Source organism: Lissotriton helveticus, chromosome 4_1 (genome assembly GCF_964261635.1).
Source record: "Lissotriton helveticus chromosome 4_1, aLisHel1.1, whole genome shotgun sequence".
NCBI lineage: Eukaryota > Metazoa > Chordata > Amphibia > Caudata > Salamandridae > Lissotriton > Lissotriton helveticus.
The window spans coordinates 270,060,415-270,074,901 of NC_136063.1; the positions used below are offsets into that span (position 1 = coordinate 270,060,415).

General features: G+C 52.6%; 1 protein-coding gene across 3 annotated transcripts in view; it reads left to right on the forward strand.

The window, feature by feature from the left end:
• ASAP1 (ArfGAP with SH3 domain, ankyrin repeat and PH domain 1) overlaps positions 1-14,487 on the forward strand; it is a 2,040,747-nt gene that overhangs the window by 1,865,889 nt on the left and 160,371 nt on the right. The window lies entirely within an intron of this gene.

Here is a 14,487-nt window from a genome sequence, read left to right on the forward strand (position 1 = left end):
CTTTTTCAGCAACTGCTCCAGCACACTGGCAGCTGACACTTTCGGACGATGGAACTAGGTGGTGGCAACACACTTCGGGTGTGGTGCACGGAGTAGTATATAGGGTGCAATCCCTGCGCGCTGACATCAGTTCCTTTCTTCAGCACCCTTCGACAAGGATCCAGAGCTTGGCCCCCAAAGCTTTTCTCTGCAATTTAGTGAATCCAATATTCTTCTCTTAACAGTGTGCTAGTGGAAATGCCTCACCTGAAGACCATAGGCCTCAATTTGTGATGTTACTGCAGGAAACAGATGTTGGTCAAGGAGAGACTTGCAGTTTACTTGTGGTGTCTAGAGTTCACGCATGACATAAATGCTCCTTGATGTACACGAAGACCTGTATGTTTCCTAGCTCAAGAAACTTGGCATATTGTGTTCCTAGCCATTTAGTCTTTCCCATTCGACTTCTCTGGGCCCCTCCTCATCCAGCTCCCAGTTCCATTTCAATTCAGCGTTGGGTAAGTCTGAGGTGAAGTCTAAATAGAGGTCCCGGCATAAACATAAAAAGACTACTTAATCCTGGTCTAGCTCTATGCTGTGTAGTATCTACCTTGCATGGCCTGGCATCCTGCTTTTTGTCACATGGTCCGTCTTTTTTTTTTATTTAAAATATATTATTGAACAAAAGCAGAGTAAATGATCAGTTAGCAGTCATGTAATACAAATATCGACATAGAAGGCATACATTACAGCGGTGCATTACAAGTGCGAGTTCGGGGAGGACCAGTCCTGATCATCGCCATTTCAGTTGTAGGGGAAGTACAAAGTTCGCCTCTATAAACATTCCAGTGTCCCCACTTCTTGTCCCAAGTTCCAGGACACCCCCTGACCTTGTATACAGTTTTTTCCGACAGCATACATGCATCCATCGTAGCAACCCATTTAATCAAGAGCGGTTTATTTGGCGAGCCCCATTGCATTGCTATTTCACGTTTTAACAAGAGAAAGCCTAGAGCCGCCCATTGTCGTACCAACGCAGTGAGATCCGTGGGGTCCCACACATTAAGGAGTCCGCTTTTGGGAGACAGAGGGACAGGTTTTCCTAGTGCATCAGACATCTTATGAATCGCTTTCTGCCACAGGTCTTGAATCGTCGGGCACACCCAGATAGTGTGGAAGAAAGTGCCAACCTGCCCGCAGTTACGGAGACAGAGACCAGTAGCGCGCCTACCAATTTTGGCGAGGAGGGGAGCAGACATGTATGTTCTGTGTAATATCTTCAATTGTATAAGCCTAAATCTGTGATTGATAGCTGACTCGCGCGGAGACATCAATGCCGCCTGCCATTCAGCATCTTCCACGGCCCCAATGTCGCCTTGCCATTTGTCTCTCAGAGGTTGAAAGGTGTTAGGCATGTTATTGCATAGCTTGCGGTAGGTATAGGATATCGCCTTGGCCTGGAGGGGTTCTGATAACAGCCTATCCTCAAGTGGCGAGGATTGTGGAAGAGAAGAGAGACCAGGGACATTAGTGAGTATGGCATGCTTAATTTGGAGGTAGCGGAAGGCCTCAGACTGGGCTAAGTCATATTTCTTCTGGAGCTCTTCAAATGTCAGTAGTTTGCCCTTGTGAAGCATGTCTCCCAGGGCAGAGATGCCGATCATGTCCCATTTGTCAAAGCCATGGCAGTGGCAGAGGGAGCCTAGCTTATGTGAGGTCCAGAGCGGAGTGGATAACGTGAGTGTGTCAGACCAGCCGAGTCGCTTATTCGCTCGGTGCCAGATTGTTAGTGTGTGGGACATCGGGCCTGTGTAGCGTGTACGGGAGGGTTTACCATACAAGGACCCCAGGTAGCCCTCGCGGCCCGTCTTGTATCGTTCAAGGTGGAAAGCAGGGTTTGTTGGTGGACCATACAACCAGGAGTTAATGACAGTCAATTGAGAAGCCCAATAGTAAAGTCGCATATTTGGTAAGGCAATACCACCATCGTACCACCCCTGCGTGAGTGAGGGGAGAGCAATGCGGGGAGAGCTGCCATCCCATAGCAGGAGGCGGGGGTCTCCCTCTAGTGTGTTAAAATATGAGTCAGCAATGGGAAATGGGCAATTCTGTAAAGCATACGGAAAGCGAGGCAGTGCAAGCATTTTAAAGAGGGCTGCTCTGCCCGGGAGAGACAGAGGGAGCGATCTCCAATGTGAAATGTCGCTATGGAGTCTTTGTAGCGGGCCCTTTAGGTTACGGTCATAAAAGATTTTGGGGTCTGGGGTGACAAAAATACCGAGGTACTTAAATCCGTCCTGGGCCACATCAATCGAGTATCCCCTCGGGAGAGGAGGGAGTGGGCCGTGGAGCCCATACATTACTGATTTGGACCAATTGATGGAGAAGCCCGAATATTTGCCGAAATTGGTGATGACGTGCAGCAAACTATTGATAGAGGATTTAGGGGAAGAGACGTAGACGAAAATGTCGTCTACGTATAGTGAGATCTTGTCAATTGTATCATCATTTCATCGGAGGCTTCGGATAGAGTTATCTGTTCTAACCCAGTGGGCCAAAGGTTCCAGGGTGAGCGCGAACAACAATGGGGACAGAGGACATCCCTGTCTAGTTCCCCTGTGTGAAGGAAATCGTCTGGATGTGTGACCATTAACATAAACCTGACCCCAGAGATCAGTATAGAGCAATCGGATCCATTGAATAAATTTGGGACCAAAGCCATAGCGGAGTAAGACCTCGAAAAGGTACAATCATTCTATAGAGTCAAAGGCAAGTGTGGCGTCTAGGGAGAGGATAGCTGCATCTTCTTGGAGATGTGGTATTCTACTCATAACGTTGTGGACCCTGCGGAGATTGAGCGCCGTGTTGCGGCCTGGAAGGAATCCCGATTGATCCTTGTGGACTAAGGTAGGACATGGTCCGTCTTTTGATGCCAGCCCTTTCTGGGTTGTTCGCGCCAGTAAGGAGTTGCCGTGTGCCTCTCTGTTGTACTTTGTTATGGCCTTTCGACTTATTCCCCAGTAGTTTTTTCCACATCTCCGCTGCTTCCGCACAGTGATTTCTACGTTTTGCTGCTATTCTTAATGTGGCGAACTCTTAGAGCTGGTTCTGCTTGGACTCCGCTCTTCCTGGCGTCTAGGACTCGTGCGTTGGTCTGACTACTCCATTGTTAGGCTTGTCTTTTCTTATAATTGTCCTGCGAGGGGACTGTTCTCTCTTCCGGACCAGAGGCAGACGCTGCTTATAGGCTGGACTAGTTCCACTTTCCGTATAGCTGCGGGTACTTTTGAGCATACCCTAGTCCCTGGGTTTGGCCGGGTTTCAGCATCCTCCTGAGGCTGTTTCTGCGCCATGGTCTTCCTAATGACTTTTGCTGGCTTTCCTGCCTTGGTATTGGCCCTGTCTTCTTACCTCACCAGATCTTCTCTGGTGTTTGTGGCCCGTTGCCTTCTTGCTATTGTGCGCATCTCAGATGTTCCTGCTGTCTTGCTTCCTGGTGCTCTTCTGTTATGGTACTACAGGCACCCTCTGGACGCGTATGTTCGTCCTTCTGGTTGTGTATGGGCATCCTTTCCATGCTCTCACACATGTCTGGCTGGCGAGGGTCTCAGCAGTACTCTTCCTCTGTGGTACATGCGGGGGCGGTACGCGTTTTCTCCACCTTACAAGTCTTTTGGATCCATAGGTTCAGTTCTACTTCTTGTGAGGTGCTGAACTTCTTTTTCACGCCAGTTTTTGTTCCATATCTGCCCTTGCTGAGCTGGGGTCAGTACCCTGCTGCCTTCGTATCTTTACGGGAGCAGGTTCAACAGTGTTTTCCGCTATTCGAGTTGTTTAGCTGGGGCTAGCTCTGGCTTCTTGTGGACACCTTGGGTCCTGCGGATTCTTCATGCCCCTTTGCTCGTCTTCTTTCGAAGTTTGGCATTTTTTGCTCAGGCACAAGCATTCTGGCTTGGTGCGTTTCTTCTCTCACCCCTTCTACATTTGAGGGCTTTTGTGTTATTCTGGATGGGCCGTGGTGCTCTAGCCTCCCCTTAATTCCCACTCTCTTCAGAGCATAGGAGTCTAGTGGTTGGCTGTGCTGTCATTTCAGTCCCCACTGTGTTTCGCCCTTAGGTTGACAACACTTTTTGGTCATGTTTTTGACGCTAGGTTCTCTCTGGACCTTAGTGGGGTTCAGTCGCAGTCCCGCCTCCTCTAGGGGTATGGCTTTGGTATCTATTCTAAGTTAAGGAAACTGCGGCTAGACGTCTCTGTCAGATGAACAAGTTACTTACCTTCGGTAACGATGTATCTGGTAGAGACATAGTCTAGCCGCAGATTCCTTAACGCCCGCCCATCCTCCCCGACCTGCGACAACCTTTTCAGGTTGGGCTTCTTGCCTTCGCCTCCCTTTGGGTGGCTTTATTCCTCTGTGGGGTGACGTCTTCTGTTCACTCCGATTCATGAGGCTACATTCTGTTTCGTGGCTCTGCTCTACTCATTCTTTTGATTGGACGATATGCTCATATGCCATGTGTCCGTTACAACCCTTACACTGGGTTGTCCGATGTGGGTCTACTTCTTTTACCCCCCCCCCATCCTTCCCTTCTACCTTTTTCAAATGCTTGAGGTCTCTTGCCTCCCCTGCACTCTAGCGGTTGCAGTCTGACAATGCTGCATTCGGCAGGTCCCTTATTCGGATCTGACGTCTCCTTTTGGGTGACGCCTTATGTTAGTTTGTCCTTACTCCTGGGTTCTGGACTGGTTGTCCTTCACTGTCATATATTGTGGTTGCAGCCTTTCTGCCGGCTGCTGTGATGGTTCACCAAGGAGCTATGGCTCAATGGTACGTCTTGTGCCTCTGGCGGCACAGGCTCACACAGGCCAAGGGTTTGAATCCTGCCTATGCTCTGCATCTTCTTCTGCCTCCGGGGGAGGTTTTGGACTTAACAATTGCGCGCATCCCTCCCAGAGTGGTGCTATGTTCTTTTCTCTCCCTTAGTTTACAATATACGGTGCCTGCCACTGTCCTTCTATGGTGATGTTTTTCACCATGCCTTGTTTTTTCTTTTTCTTCACACTGTTCCCATATTTTCAGTTTTTGGTGGTGGCTTCGCGGGCGTTGAAAAGTCTTCTGACGGAAACTGATGTCGGCGCGCCGGGGCATTTATGGCTCCGCTGACGTCACGTCCATGGACGACATCAGGGCGGAGCCGTTTGGCACCGCCCCAGGCGCGCAGAGGTGCTGCTTTGCAAAATTTTCTGGATATAATTTTCTGGATCCAGTCTGACGCCTGGTGAAATTCTAAATTAAGTAATCTGCGGCTAGACTATATCTCTACCAGATACATGCAATTCTATGGGAGGAAAAGTCAAAGATGCATATAAGGTAGATACAGTCAGTTTCATGGGGCTCACCTTCTGGGATTGGAATAGCAGTGGGCCAAGTTTCAAAATACTACCAGTAGTTCTTCGGGAAAAGCCTAGGATCTACTGGGAACAGGGTGATGCTGAGTCTGGTAGATGGCGCTCTATGGAGAAGGGTGCCACCCGAATAGAGGCTGCACAGGAGGACTTGCAGACAAATCCGAGGTCTCCCAAACATGGGCTAAGGTTGCAAGGGGTCTTGGAGCACGGAGACAGCTGGTTCGTCGGGACCCGGGCCAGGGGCCTCTGGAGCATAGCGGTTAGTCAGCTGGGCTGGGTGTGCAAAGATGCACCTTGCTGTCAGGGCAAACAGCTGAAAGAGGAGAAATCAAGGCAGCTGGGCTATTTTTGAAGTGGGTCTTAGTGAAATTGATGTCCTTCGACGACTGCCTGGTCCTGGTGCAGTGAGAATCCGGACTGGACTCTCCCTTTTGGTGTTTGTTGCAGGGCGTCCGGTACCCCGTGGGTTGGTACATCACGGCTCTGGTTGGTCCTGTTGTCTTCACACTCATTGGGGAGACATATCTGACCTTCCAGAGCACAAGTAGCTCTCCTGGTCATCTGCCACTTGGGTCGGGCCAGGGAGCTTCACGTCTGTGGACCAGACTATGCTTGTTGGTGCCTGTGGACTGCAGGGCAGTAGCTTCGCCTCAAGGCAGACTTTCGGTGTTTCTCCTGGCAGGCTACCCAAGGCTTTGGTAGTTCTCCAGCTCACAGGGTGCGTCCCTGCCGTGATTGTGAAGAGAGGGCTGAGGACAGCAGGATCTGTAAGAAACAGGTTAGTATTAGATTCCTTATCTTAGAATATCCCCAGGCATCAGACTGGATCCGAAAATGTTTGCGTAGCAGTACCCATGCGCGTCGGGAGGCGTCGTCCGCGGCTCCGCGTCCGTCGTCCGTGCCATGATGACGTCGTTGGAGTACTTAGACGCCGCCTCCGCGTGCTGACGTCCGTTCTTATTTTTTCCGCGCCAGCAAGCGTAGATCTGGAAAAAGTTGTACCCTAGTCAATTTTTTACTAACTTTTTACGATCCTTTTTGATCTACTTTCGAAGGCTCTCGACTCCGACGGTGCCGGTAGGGATGCCCGGGTTCTAGCCCTGCGCCGACTGCAACCGACTGATGTCGGTTACCGACCCCCATCGCCGGTGCCTGCACTGTCTAGGCCCAGACCACGACGACAAGTCCTGCTCCGACTGCCGGGCCCGGACGTCTAAAGCTAGACGGGAGCGGTCCCGTAAGCGACTCGAGCTTCGCAGTCCGCCTCGCGCCGCTCGAGGTCCCGGTCCGGAAGGAGGTCGAGGGTCCGGTCGCAGTCCCGGAGTCACCACAGTTCCGGGAGTCGTCTTCGGTCTTCGGGCTCGAAGTCCTCAGGTAAGAGGCACAAGAAGTCGAAGAGGCACCATCGCTCTTCTGACTCCCTTGATACTCGCGCGATGTGGCCGGGGGTTCGGGCGACACTGCCCACGCGGCTCCGCCGGAGCCAGAGGTGTCAAGGCCTGCTCCATACCCGCCGTTCCCTGGGCAGAACGCAACGCTGGGGGAGATTGATGACTTCCTCATGGCCATGAGGTCGATCGCTCCTCCGTCGGGTTCCGCGGCGCCTTCGGGCCAAGCGGTCCAGACTGGGTCCCCACGCAGGCCGGGTGCTTCGGCCCCGGCGACTTCGGTCGCGACGCCGCAGGGCCCCACTGGATCCGGCTCCGGATCCGGGTCGCCGCCGGTCGACCTCACGACCTCGCCGGCCCCAAGGGTGTCGCCCCCGGCGCCGTCCCAGGATGACGCCGTCCTTGGTCCTGCCCTCGATTCGGGTCCGGCGTCGGAGCGGCGTCGCTCGGCGCCGCTCTTGACGCCGATGGGAGATTTTTACTTCCACGACCCGGCCCCATCCTTTGAGCCTGAGTACCAGGCGATGGGTGACGAGGGGGATTGGGAGGGGTCTGAGGTCCCTCTGGCACGTGTCAGTCAGTCTTCTGCGGACTGGACAGGAGAGCTTGTGGAGGCCAGTGGTCTGGACACTTCGCCAGACACTGGTTTTGTCTCCCCTCCTAGCGTGGCTACGGAGGAGGGGGCTGCCTATAGCGTGGTGCTGATGAGGGCGGCCAAGGCCTTGGGCCTTGAGCTCCATGTCGGGGCCTCCTCACTGAGGTCCTTAAACCGCAGGCAAGCTCGGCCGAGCCTCTGCTGCCGTTTAATGAGGCCTTATCAGATGTTCTTCTGGGCACTTGGTCCAAGCCCGCTACAGGTCAGCCTGTGGATAGGAACGTGGCCAGGCGCCACCGCCCGGCTCCTGGCGACCCTTGCTTTCTGTCTACCCACCCCACCCCCGAGTGCCTGGTCATCCAGGCCTCTAATTCCCAGACCGTATTCCCGTCGGCTCCCCCCGACCGGGAATCCAAGAGGTACGAGCAATACGGAAAGAAAGTATTCTCCTCCCTGAGTTTAGGATTGCGGTCAGTCAACACCGCATGCCTCTTGGGCCGCTACACCCACTCTCTGTGGGATACGGTCGCGGACGTGCTGCCAGAATGCCCGGTGGAGGTCCGAGCTAAACTCAGCCAAGCCCTTGTGGAGGGTCGAGATGCGGCGCGTTATTCCATCCGGTGTGGGCTGTAGTGTAGTTCCTATTTTCCCTATAGGCTCTGCGCATTGGAATAACATAAACATCAGTTTAGACGTAGGACTGAGGTCATCTAGGTCTCTACTGACTATGTTAGACTTAATTAGGTTTGCCAGCTAGCTCAGAGGTCACTAGAAACTTTCTCGAGTAAACAAGGTGTTTAACTTCCCTGAATAGACAAGAAGGGATTAGCTTCTGACAACCGCATAAACATGACAACTTTGCTCCCTCAGAATAAAGAGTATATCTCTAGAGTCGTGTGAAAACAATAGACAACTATTTCACTCAGTCAATCGTGCATACTTAGTTTCACCAGAGTGCAGAGAAATAGAGAGACAGGCGTTTTCAATAAAAGTTGTTATTTATTGAGCAGTCTTCTTTCTCATGCAAGAGAAATGAATTGCCACAGTTGCAATACTTATCATGAAGTAAAGTGCGTACAGTAAAAGGAGTATTATGAAATAATACTGTAAAAGCATTGAAAAGGTTTCTTAGCCATATGATACTTTAAAACGGATAAAATATATACATACATAAAAACATTGACTAACGTACTCAACTAGTGCTTCAAAGATACGCCTACCCCGGTGTACCTGACCTAAGCCTAATACGTGGGAAGGAGTAAGTAAGTTGCAGTTTAAGTTAAGTTGTTTTTTTGCCAATAATCTGAATCAAGAATTCTCTTAAGGGTTTAGTCAGCTCCGTACCTTGGTTATAGAATGAAGGAGGTCTTGTATCTCGTGTCTCAGGACTCGATCTCCCAGCAACCCGCAAGGGTGACTGGAAACACCGGAGCTGGATTTCTCGGCAAGAGAAAAGACAGCGTCTCTCTCAGTGCGTCAAGGGAGGGTCAGCTTCCTTCGGCTCTCGCATCAGCTGGGTGTCGGGCAAGTAGATAGCCGCTCTGCTCTAAACCACCGCGTGTTTGCTTAAGGCAACGTTGGTATATTTATACCTGAAAGGTGACGTGTTTGACGTAAGGTTGGACATAAGACGTCACCAAGAACTAACAGTTCTTTCTGGACTCCAAGAGTTCTTGTGCAAATCAAAACAAAAGCAGGGGGAATTCCCGGGCTGCTGGAGGCTTGGTTTGTTTAAAGAACACGTTGTGCTTTCTAGGAGTCTATGGGAGTAGCCTTGCCGTATTTGGACTGCATGGGCTATGCCTGAATATGGACATGATTCTTATGCCTTTATAAGGGTATGTTTTGTTATAACCGCATAAGGGCTTGAATCGGGGATATCTAATTAGGGTCCTAGATAGATTCACAACAGGGCTGGACTCTACTGACTCACTAGGCAGAGCGATGGGAATGACGGTGGCAGTTCGTCGCCACGCCTGGTTGAGGTTCGCCAACTTTTCGGCTGATGTCCAAAACACCCTTATGGACATGCCGTTTGATGGCCGTCGCCTCTTTGGTGACAAGGCAAACCCTGCGCTTGACCGCTTTAAGGACTCCAGGGCTACGGCCAAGTCCTTGGGCCTCTCGGCCCGCGCCAGCGATCGGCTGCCTTTCGCCCCTTTCGTGGCCAAGGAAGGGGCGCCCCCACACGTCCTGCCAGCCACGGGCCGCAGACTACCATCCAGCGCGGTGGCGGGCGTGGAAACCGCCGTGGCGGCGGTCAGGGACAACGGCGAGGCCAGTACACACTTGCCCCTGCAGCATCCGCCTCAAAACCCTCCTGGTCCATGCTTTCAGGCCCATGTGACGTCAGTGGGGGGCAGGGTACGCCATCACCACCACCGCACTGCCACATCGGACAGACGGGTGCTGCAAATAGTCCGAAGGGGCTACTCCCTCCCCTTCGAGGCATCCCCTCCAGCCATGCCACCTCAGTACCACCGCGTGTCGGGGATCACTTGAAACTTCTGCAAGAGGAAGTTACGGCCCTCTTGGCCAAGGGGACCATCGAGGGCGTTCCTGGGCCAGAAGTAGGGTGTGGTTGTTACTCCCACTACTTTCTGTTACCCAAGAAGGGCAAAGGGGGCCTACGCCCTATCTTGGACCTACGGAACGTCAACGGATTCCTCCAGAAGGAGAAGTTCAAGATGCTGACTTTGGCTCAGGGCTTAGCTGCCCTAGAACCAGGAGACTGGATGGTAGCGTTGGACTTGCAGGACACCTATTTCCACATCCCCATCCTGCCGGCCCACCGGCGTTACCTGCGGTTCACGGTAGGCCACGAGCACTTTCAGTTTACCGTGCTCTCCTTTGCCCTTACCAGCGCCCCACGGGTGTTTACGAAAGTGATAGTGGTGGTCGCAGCTCATCTGCGCAGGTTAGGGGTTTCAGTCTTCTCCTACCTCGACGACAGGTTGTTGAAGGCGGGCTCGCCCCAGACAGTCGTCAGCCACCTCCAGACTACGGCCGACCTCCTGCACCTGCTGGGGTTCTCCATCAATGTGCCAATGTCACACCTGTGTCCCTCTCAAAAGCTCCTCTTCATCGGAGCGGTTCTAGACTCGGCGCAGTTTCGGGTTTATCCTCCCGAACAGTGGGTTCGGGATATTCAGGCTCCGATTCCGATCTTTCAGCCTTTATCCCGAGTCTCGGTCAGGTCGACGCTGCGGCTTCTGGGGCTGATGGCCTCCTGCATCCTTCTGGTGGCAGATGCGGGCTCTGCAGTGGGACCTGAAGTTTCAGTGGGCCCAGCATCAGGGCAACTTGTCCGACCATGTCTTGATCTCGGAGGGCACTGCAAGACAGTTGCAGTGGTGGCTCAGGGACCGCGATTGGGTCAGCGGCAGATCCCTCTCCCTACCCCAACTGGAGCACGTAGTTGTGACGGACGCGTCCCTCCAGGCCTGGGGGGGGGGCACATGGGAGAGGCGGAGATCAGAGGCCTCTGGTCTCCGGCGGAGTCCCGGCTCCACATCAACCTTCTGGAGCTGCGGGCGATCCGGCTTGCACTGAAGGCATTCCTCCCCTCTGTCCGGGGGAGTGTAGTGCAGGTGTTCACGAACAACACCACTGCCATGTGGTACTGCAACAAACAGGGCGGGGTGGGGTCATGGACCCTATGCCAGGAGGCTCTTCGCCTCTGGCAGTGGCTGGAACATCAGGGCGTGACCCTGGTGGTTCAACACCTGGCAGGTTCCCTGAACGCCAGGGCGGACGAACTCAGCCGTCGGTGCATGATGGATCACGAATGGCGTCTGAACTCGGACGTGGCGCAAGGCCTCTTTCAGCAGTGGGGAGAGCCTTGGTTAGATCTATTCGTCACAGAAGAGAACGCGCAATGTCATTAGTTCTGCGCGTTGGAATTTCCAAGGCGGCACTCGCTCGGAGACGCTTGTCGTCGCGAGTGGAGTTGCAGTCTGTTGTACGCCTTTCCGCCTATACCACTTCTGCCCAGAGTGCTGAAGAAGATCAAGCGCGACCGGGCCCAAGTCATCCTTGTGGGTCCGGACTGGGCACGAAGATACTGGTATCCCGAGCTACTCAGCATGTCAGTCGATCCCCCGATTCGTCTGCCTGTTCAGGAGGACCTTCTGTGGCAGCAGTAGGGGATGGTCCTCCACCCAACCTGTCCAGTCTCCACCTCCATGCTTGGAGATTGAGCATCGACAGTTGAGGCCATTTGACTTGCCTCCTGAAGTTTGTAATGTGATTCTGGCAGCCTCCACAAAGTCTGTATACGTCTGCAGGTGGAACAGATTTGTGGCATGGTGCACAGCAAAGGCTGTGGATCCACTCTCTGCCTCCCTTTCTGAGGTTCTCCTCTTCCTTCTTTCTCTTTCCCAGCAGGGCTCTGCTCTGGGCACTATCAAGGGCTACCTTTCTGCCCTTTCTGCCTTCTTGAGGCTACCCGATCAGCCTTCTTTGTTCAAGTCCCCGATTGTTAACAGATTCTTTTTTTTTTTTTTTTTTTTTAAACCTTTATTTGTACAGAAAGGATATACAAGGCTGGGCCTACAACCGATCTGGCCGGCCACGACATGTTACAGCAGTCAAAAAGTCCAAAATAGTAGTCACAGAATCAGAGTAAAATTGTACATTCAATATAGTCGCTAAAAGAGAGGGGGGAGTATGAGGATCTATACGGCCAGCAATCAGGAGTAATATAGGTTAATTTTATAATATAACGATATGGCGCATGGCAGGGTCAGCGAGAACAAAACAATATCCGGATACCCCGCACAAATCATTAACAGCCAAAGGATAAAGGGCAGCAATGTAGAAATGGCAGTACTATACACATCGGTAGAAGGACAGACGTAGGAAGCACAAATCAATATGCAATCAATAATAACTTGGCGTACCCACCACCCAATAGCACTTGGATACAGAACAGGGGGGCCGGAATAGTAATATCATTAAAACTATCCCGCCATACTAACCTGGGGAGAAAAAGAAAAGGGGAGGGGAGGAAGAGGGAAAAGGAAAGCAAAGAAGGAAAGAAAACACAGATTAAAAGAAGAGGAATGCCGCGTCGGAACAAGCTCCCCATAGCAAGGAACACACATAGGAACAGGGGAATTGCAACGATGAGGGCATGGGAGTCGCATCGGAAGCAACAGAACTTTAAGAAGAGGAACAGCGACGTCACATATCCCACCCAATCATACCACGGGAGGCAAAGGATAGACGCGGCACCCCCATAAAGATATACAAAAGGGCCATAGAACTGAAGAAAATAAAACAACAAAAAAGACCCAACCCACCCATCCCACCCAGCACCCCTGCAGAAGGCTACGGCCTATCCTCCAAACAGCGCGCCTGTCGCCCTAAACCAGAACCCGAAATATAGTGGAGATAAGAGAGAAAAGAAGCAGAAGACAAAAAAAGATACGGAAACAAAATAGTAAATAGGAGGGAGGAGCATGAGATTAGAAATAAATACGGTCGGCTACAGCCCTCCACCCAACCATACACTACAGTACATGTGTACCAGAACGATATAGACTCGAGCACAATAAAACTTTCAGAGAGGTTTCTCATAGCACTATGAATATGGGCAACTCCGCCATGAATTCGTATACCAATAATCTTTCGGGGGCCATGCATCTCACCCCAATCCCTTCTTCACTGCATTTACCACCCACCAAATAACAGCCTGAAGCGTGCAATACGATGCGAGGCAAGCACACAAATGAAAAAGAGTACGATACAGATGCTGGTCAGAAAGGTCAATGAAAAAGCAAGTGAATAAAAATTCAAGTAAGCAATCCAAATATATCAGCAACAGCAACAGGGGCAATAAAAAACAGGAGTGCAGTCTCGTCGTTCGAAAAGGCGGGAGTATACTGGCAAAATAGAAACAAGACCTCATCAAGGTAAAAACAAGCAGCAGTCCGCCATCTTTCTCAGGCACCCGGGGATGATCGGGCCCTCGCACAGTGTCTAAGTCTCCAGTTTCCGAACATCGAACAGGAGGTTCTGAAGCCGCCGATGTACAAATCCGTTGGTGGATAGCAGCACCATATTTCGGAGCCATCGAGGGGGGTGAGGCAATGGTATCACCGAGGCAAGAGGGGACCTTGAAGGAGCGTTCACCCAAGATGGCGGTGGATCGGGACAAGTCCTCAGGAGCACCGGGGGCCAAGGTCGCGTGTAAAGATCTCAAGGCAGCAAGAACGTCGCCGATCGTAGGCTCACATCCACATGGCCATATTTCCGCGCAATCTAGCAACCGGAGATCGCCATCAGGAGGAAATCCACAGCTCCAAACTGCGGCAGCCATTTTGTAAATTCAATCAATCAATCAATCATGTCATTTTTAGAGCGCACTACTCACCCGTAGGGTCTCAAGGCGCTGGGATGGGGGGGGGGGGTGCCGTTACTGCTCGAACAGCCAGGTCTTGAGCTTCTTCCTGAAGGAGAGGTGGTCTTGGGTCAGGCGCAGGTCGGTTGGGAGTGAGTTCCAGGTCTTGGCGGCCAGGTAGGAGAAGGACCTTCCTCCTGTTGTCGCTCTTCGGATGCGGGGGACGGCGGCGAGGGCGTGGCTGGTTGATCTGAGGAGGCGCTTGGGGGTGTAGAAGTTGATCCGGTTGTTGAGGTAGCTCGGGCCTTGGTCGTGTAGGGCTTTGTGTGCGTGGGTGAGGAGACGGAAGGTGATTCTCTTGTTGACCGGGAGCCAGTGCAGATCTCTCAGGTGTCCGGAGATGTGGCTGCGTCGGGGGATGTCGAGGATGAGTCTGGCCGAGGCGTTCTGGATCCGCTGGAGTCTCTTCTGGAGCTTGGCGGTGGTTCCGGCGTAGAGGGCGTTGCCGTAGTCCAGTCGGCTGGTGACGAGGGCCTGGGTGACCGTCTTCCTCGTCTCGGTGGGGATCCACCGGAAGATCTTGCGTAGCATGCGCAGGATGTTGAAGCAAGACGAGGAGACGGCGTTTACTTGTCTGGTCATGGAGAGGGAGGAGTCCAGGATGAATGCCAGGTTGCGTGCGTGGTCCGTCGGTTTGGGTGCGGTGCCCAGGGCGGGGGGCCACCAGGAGTCGTCCCAGGCGGAGGGCGAGGAGCCCAGGATGAGGACCTCCG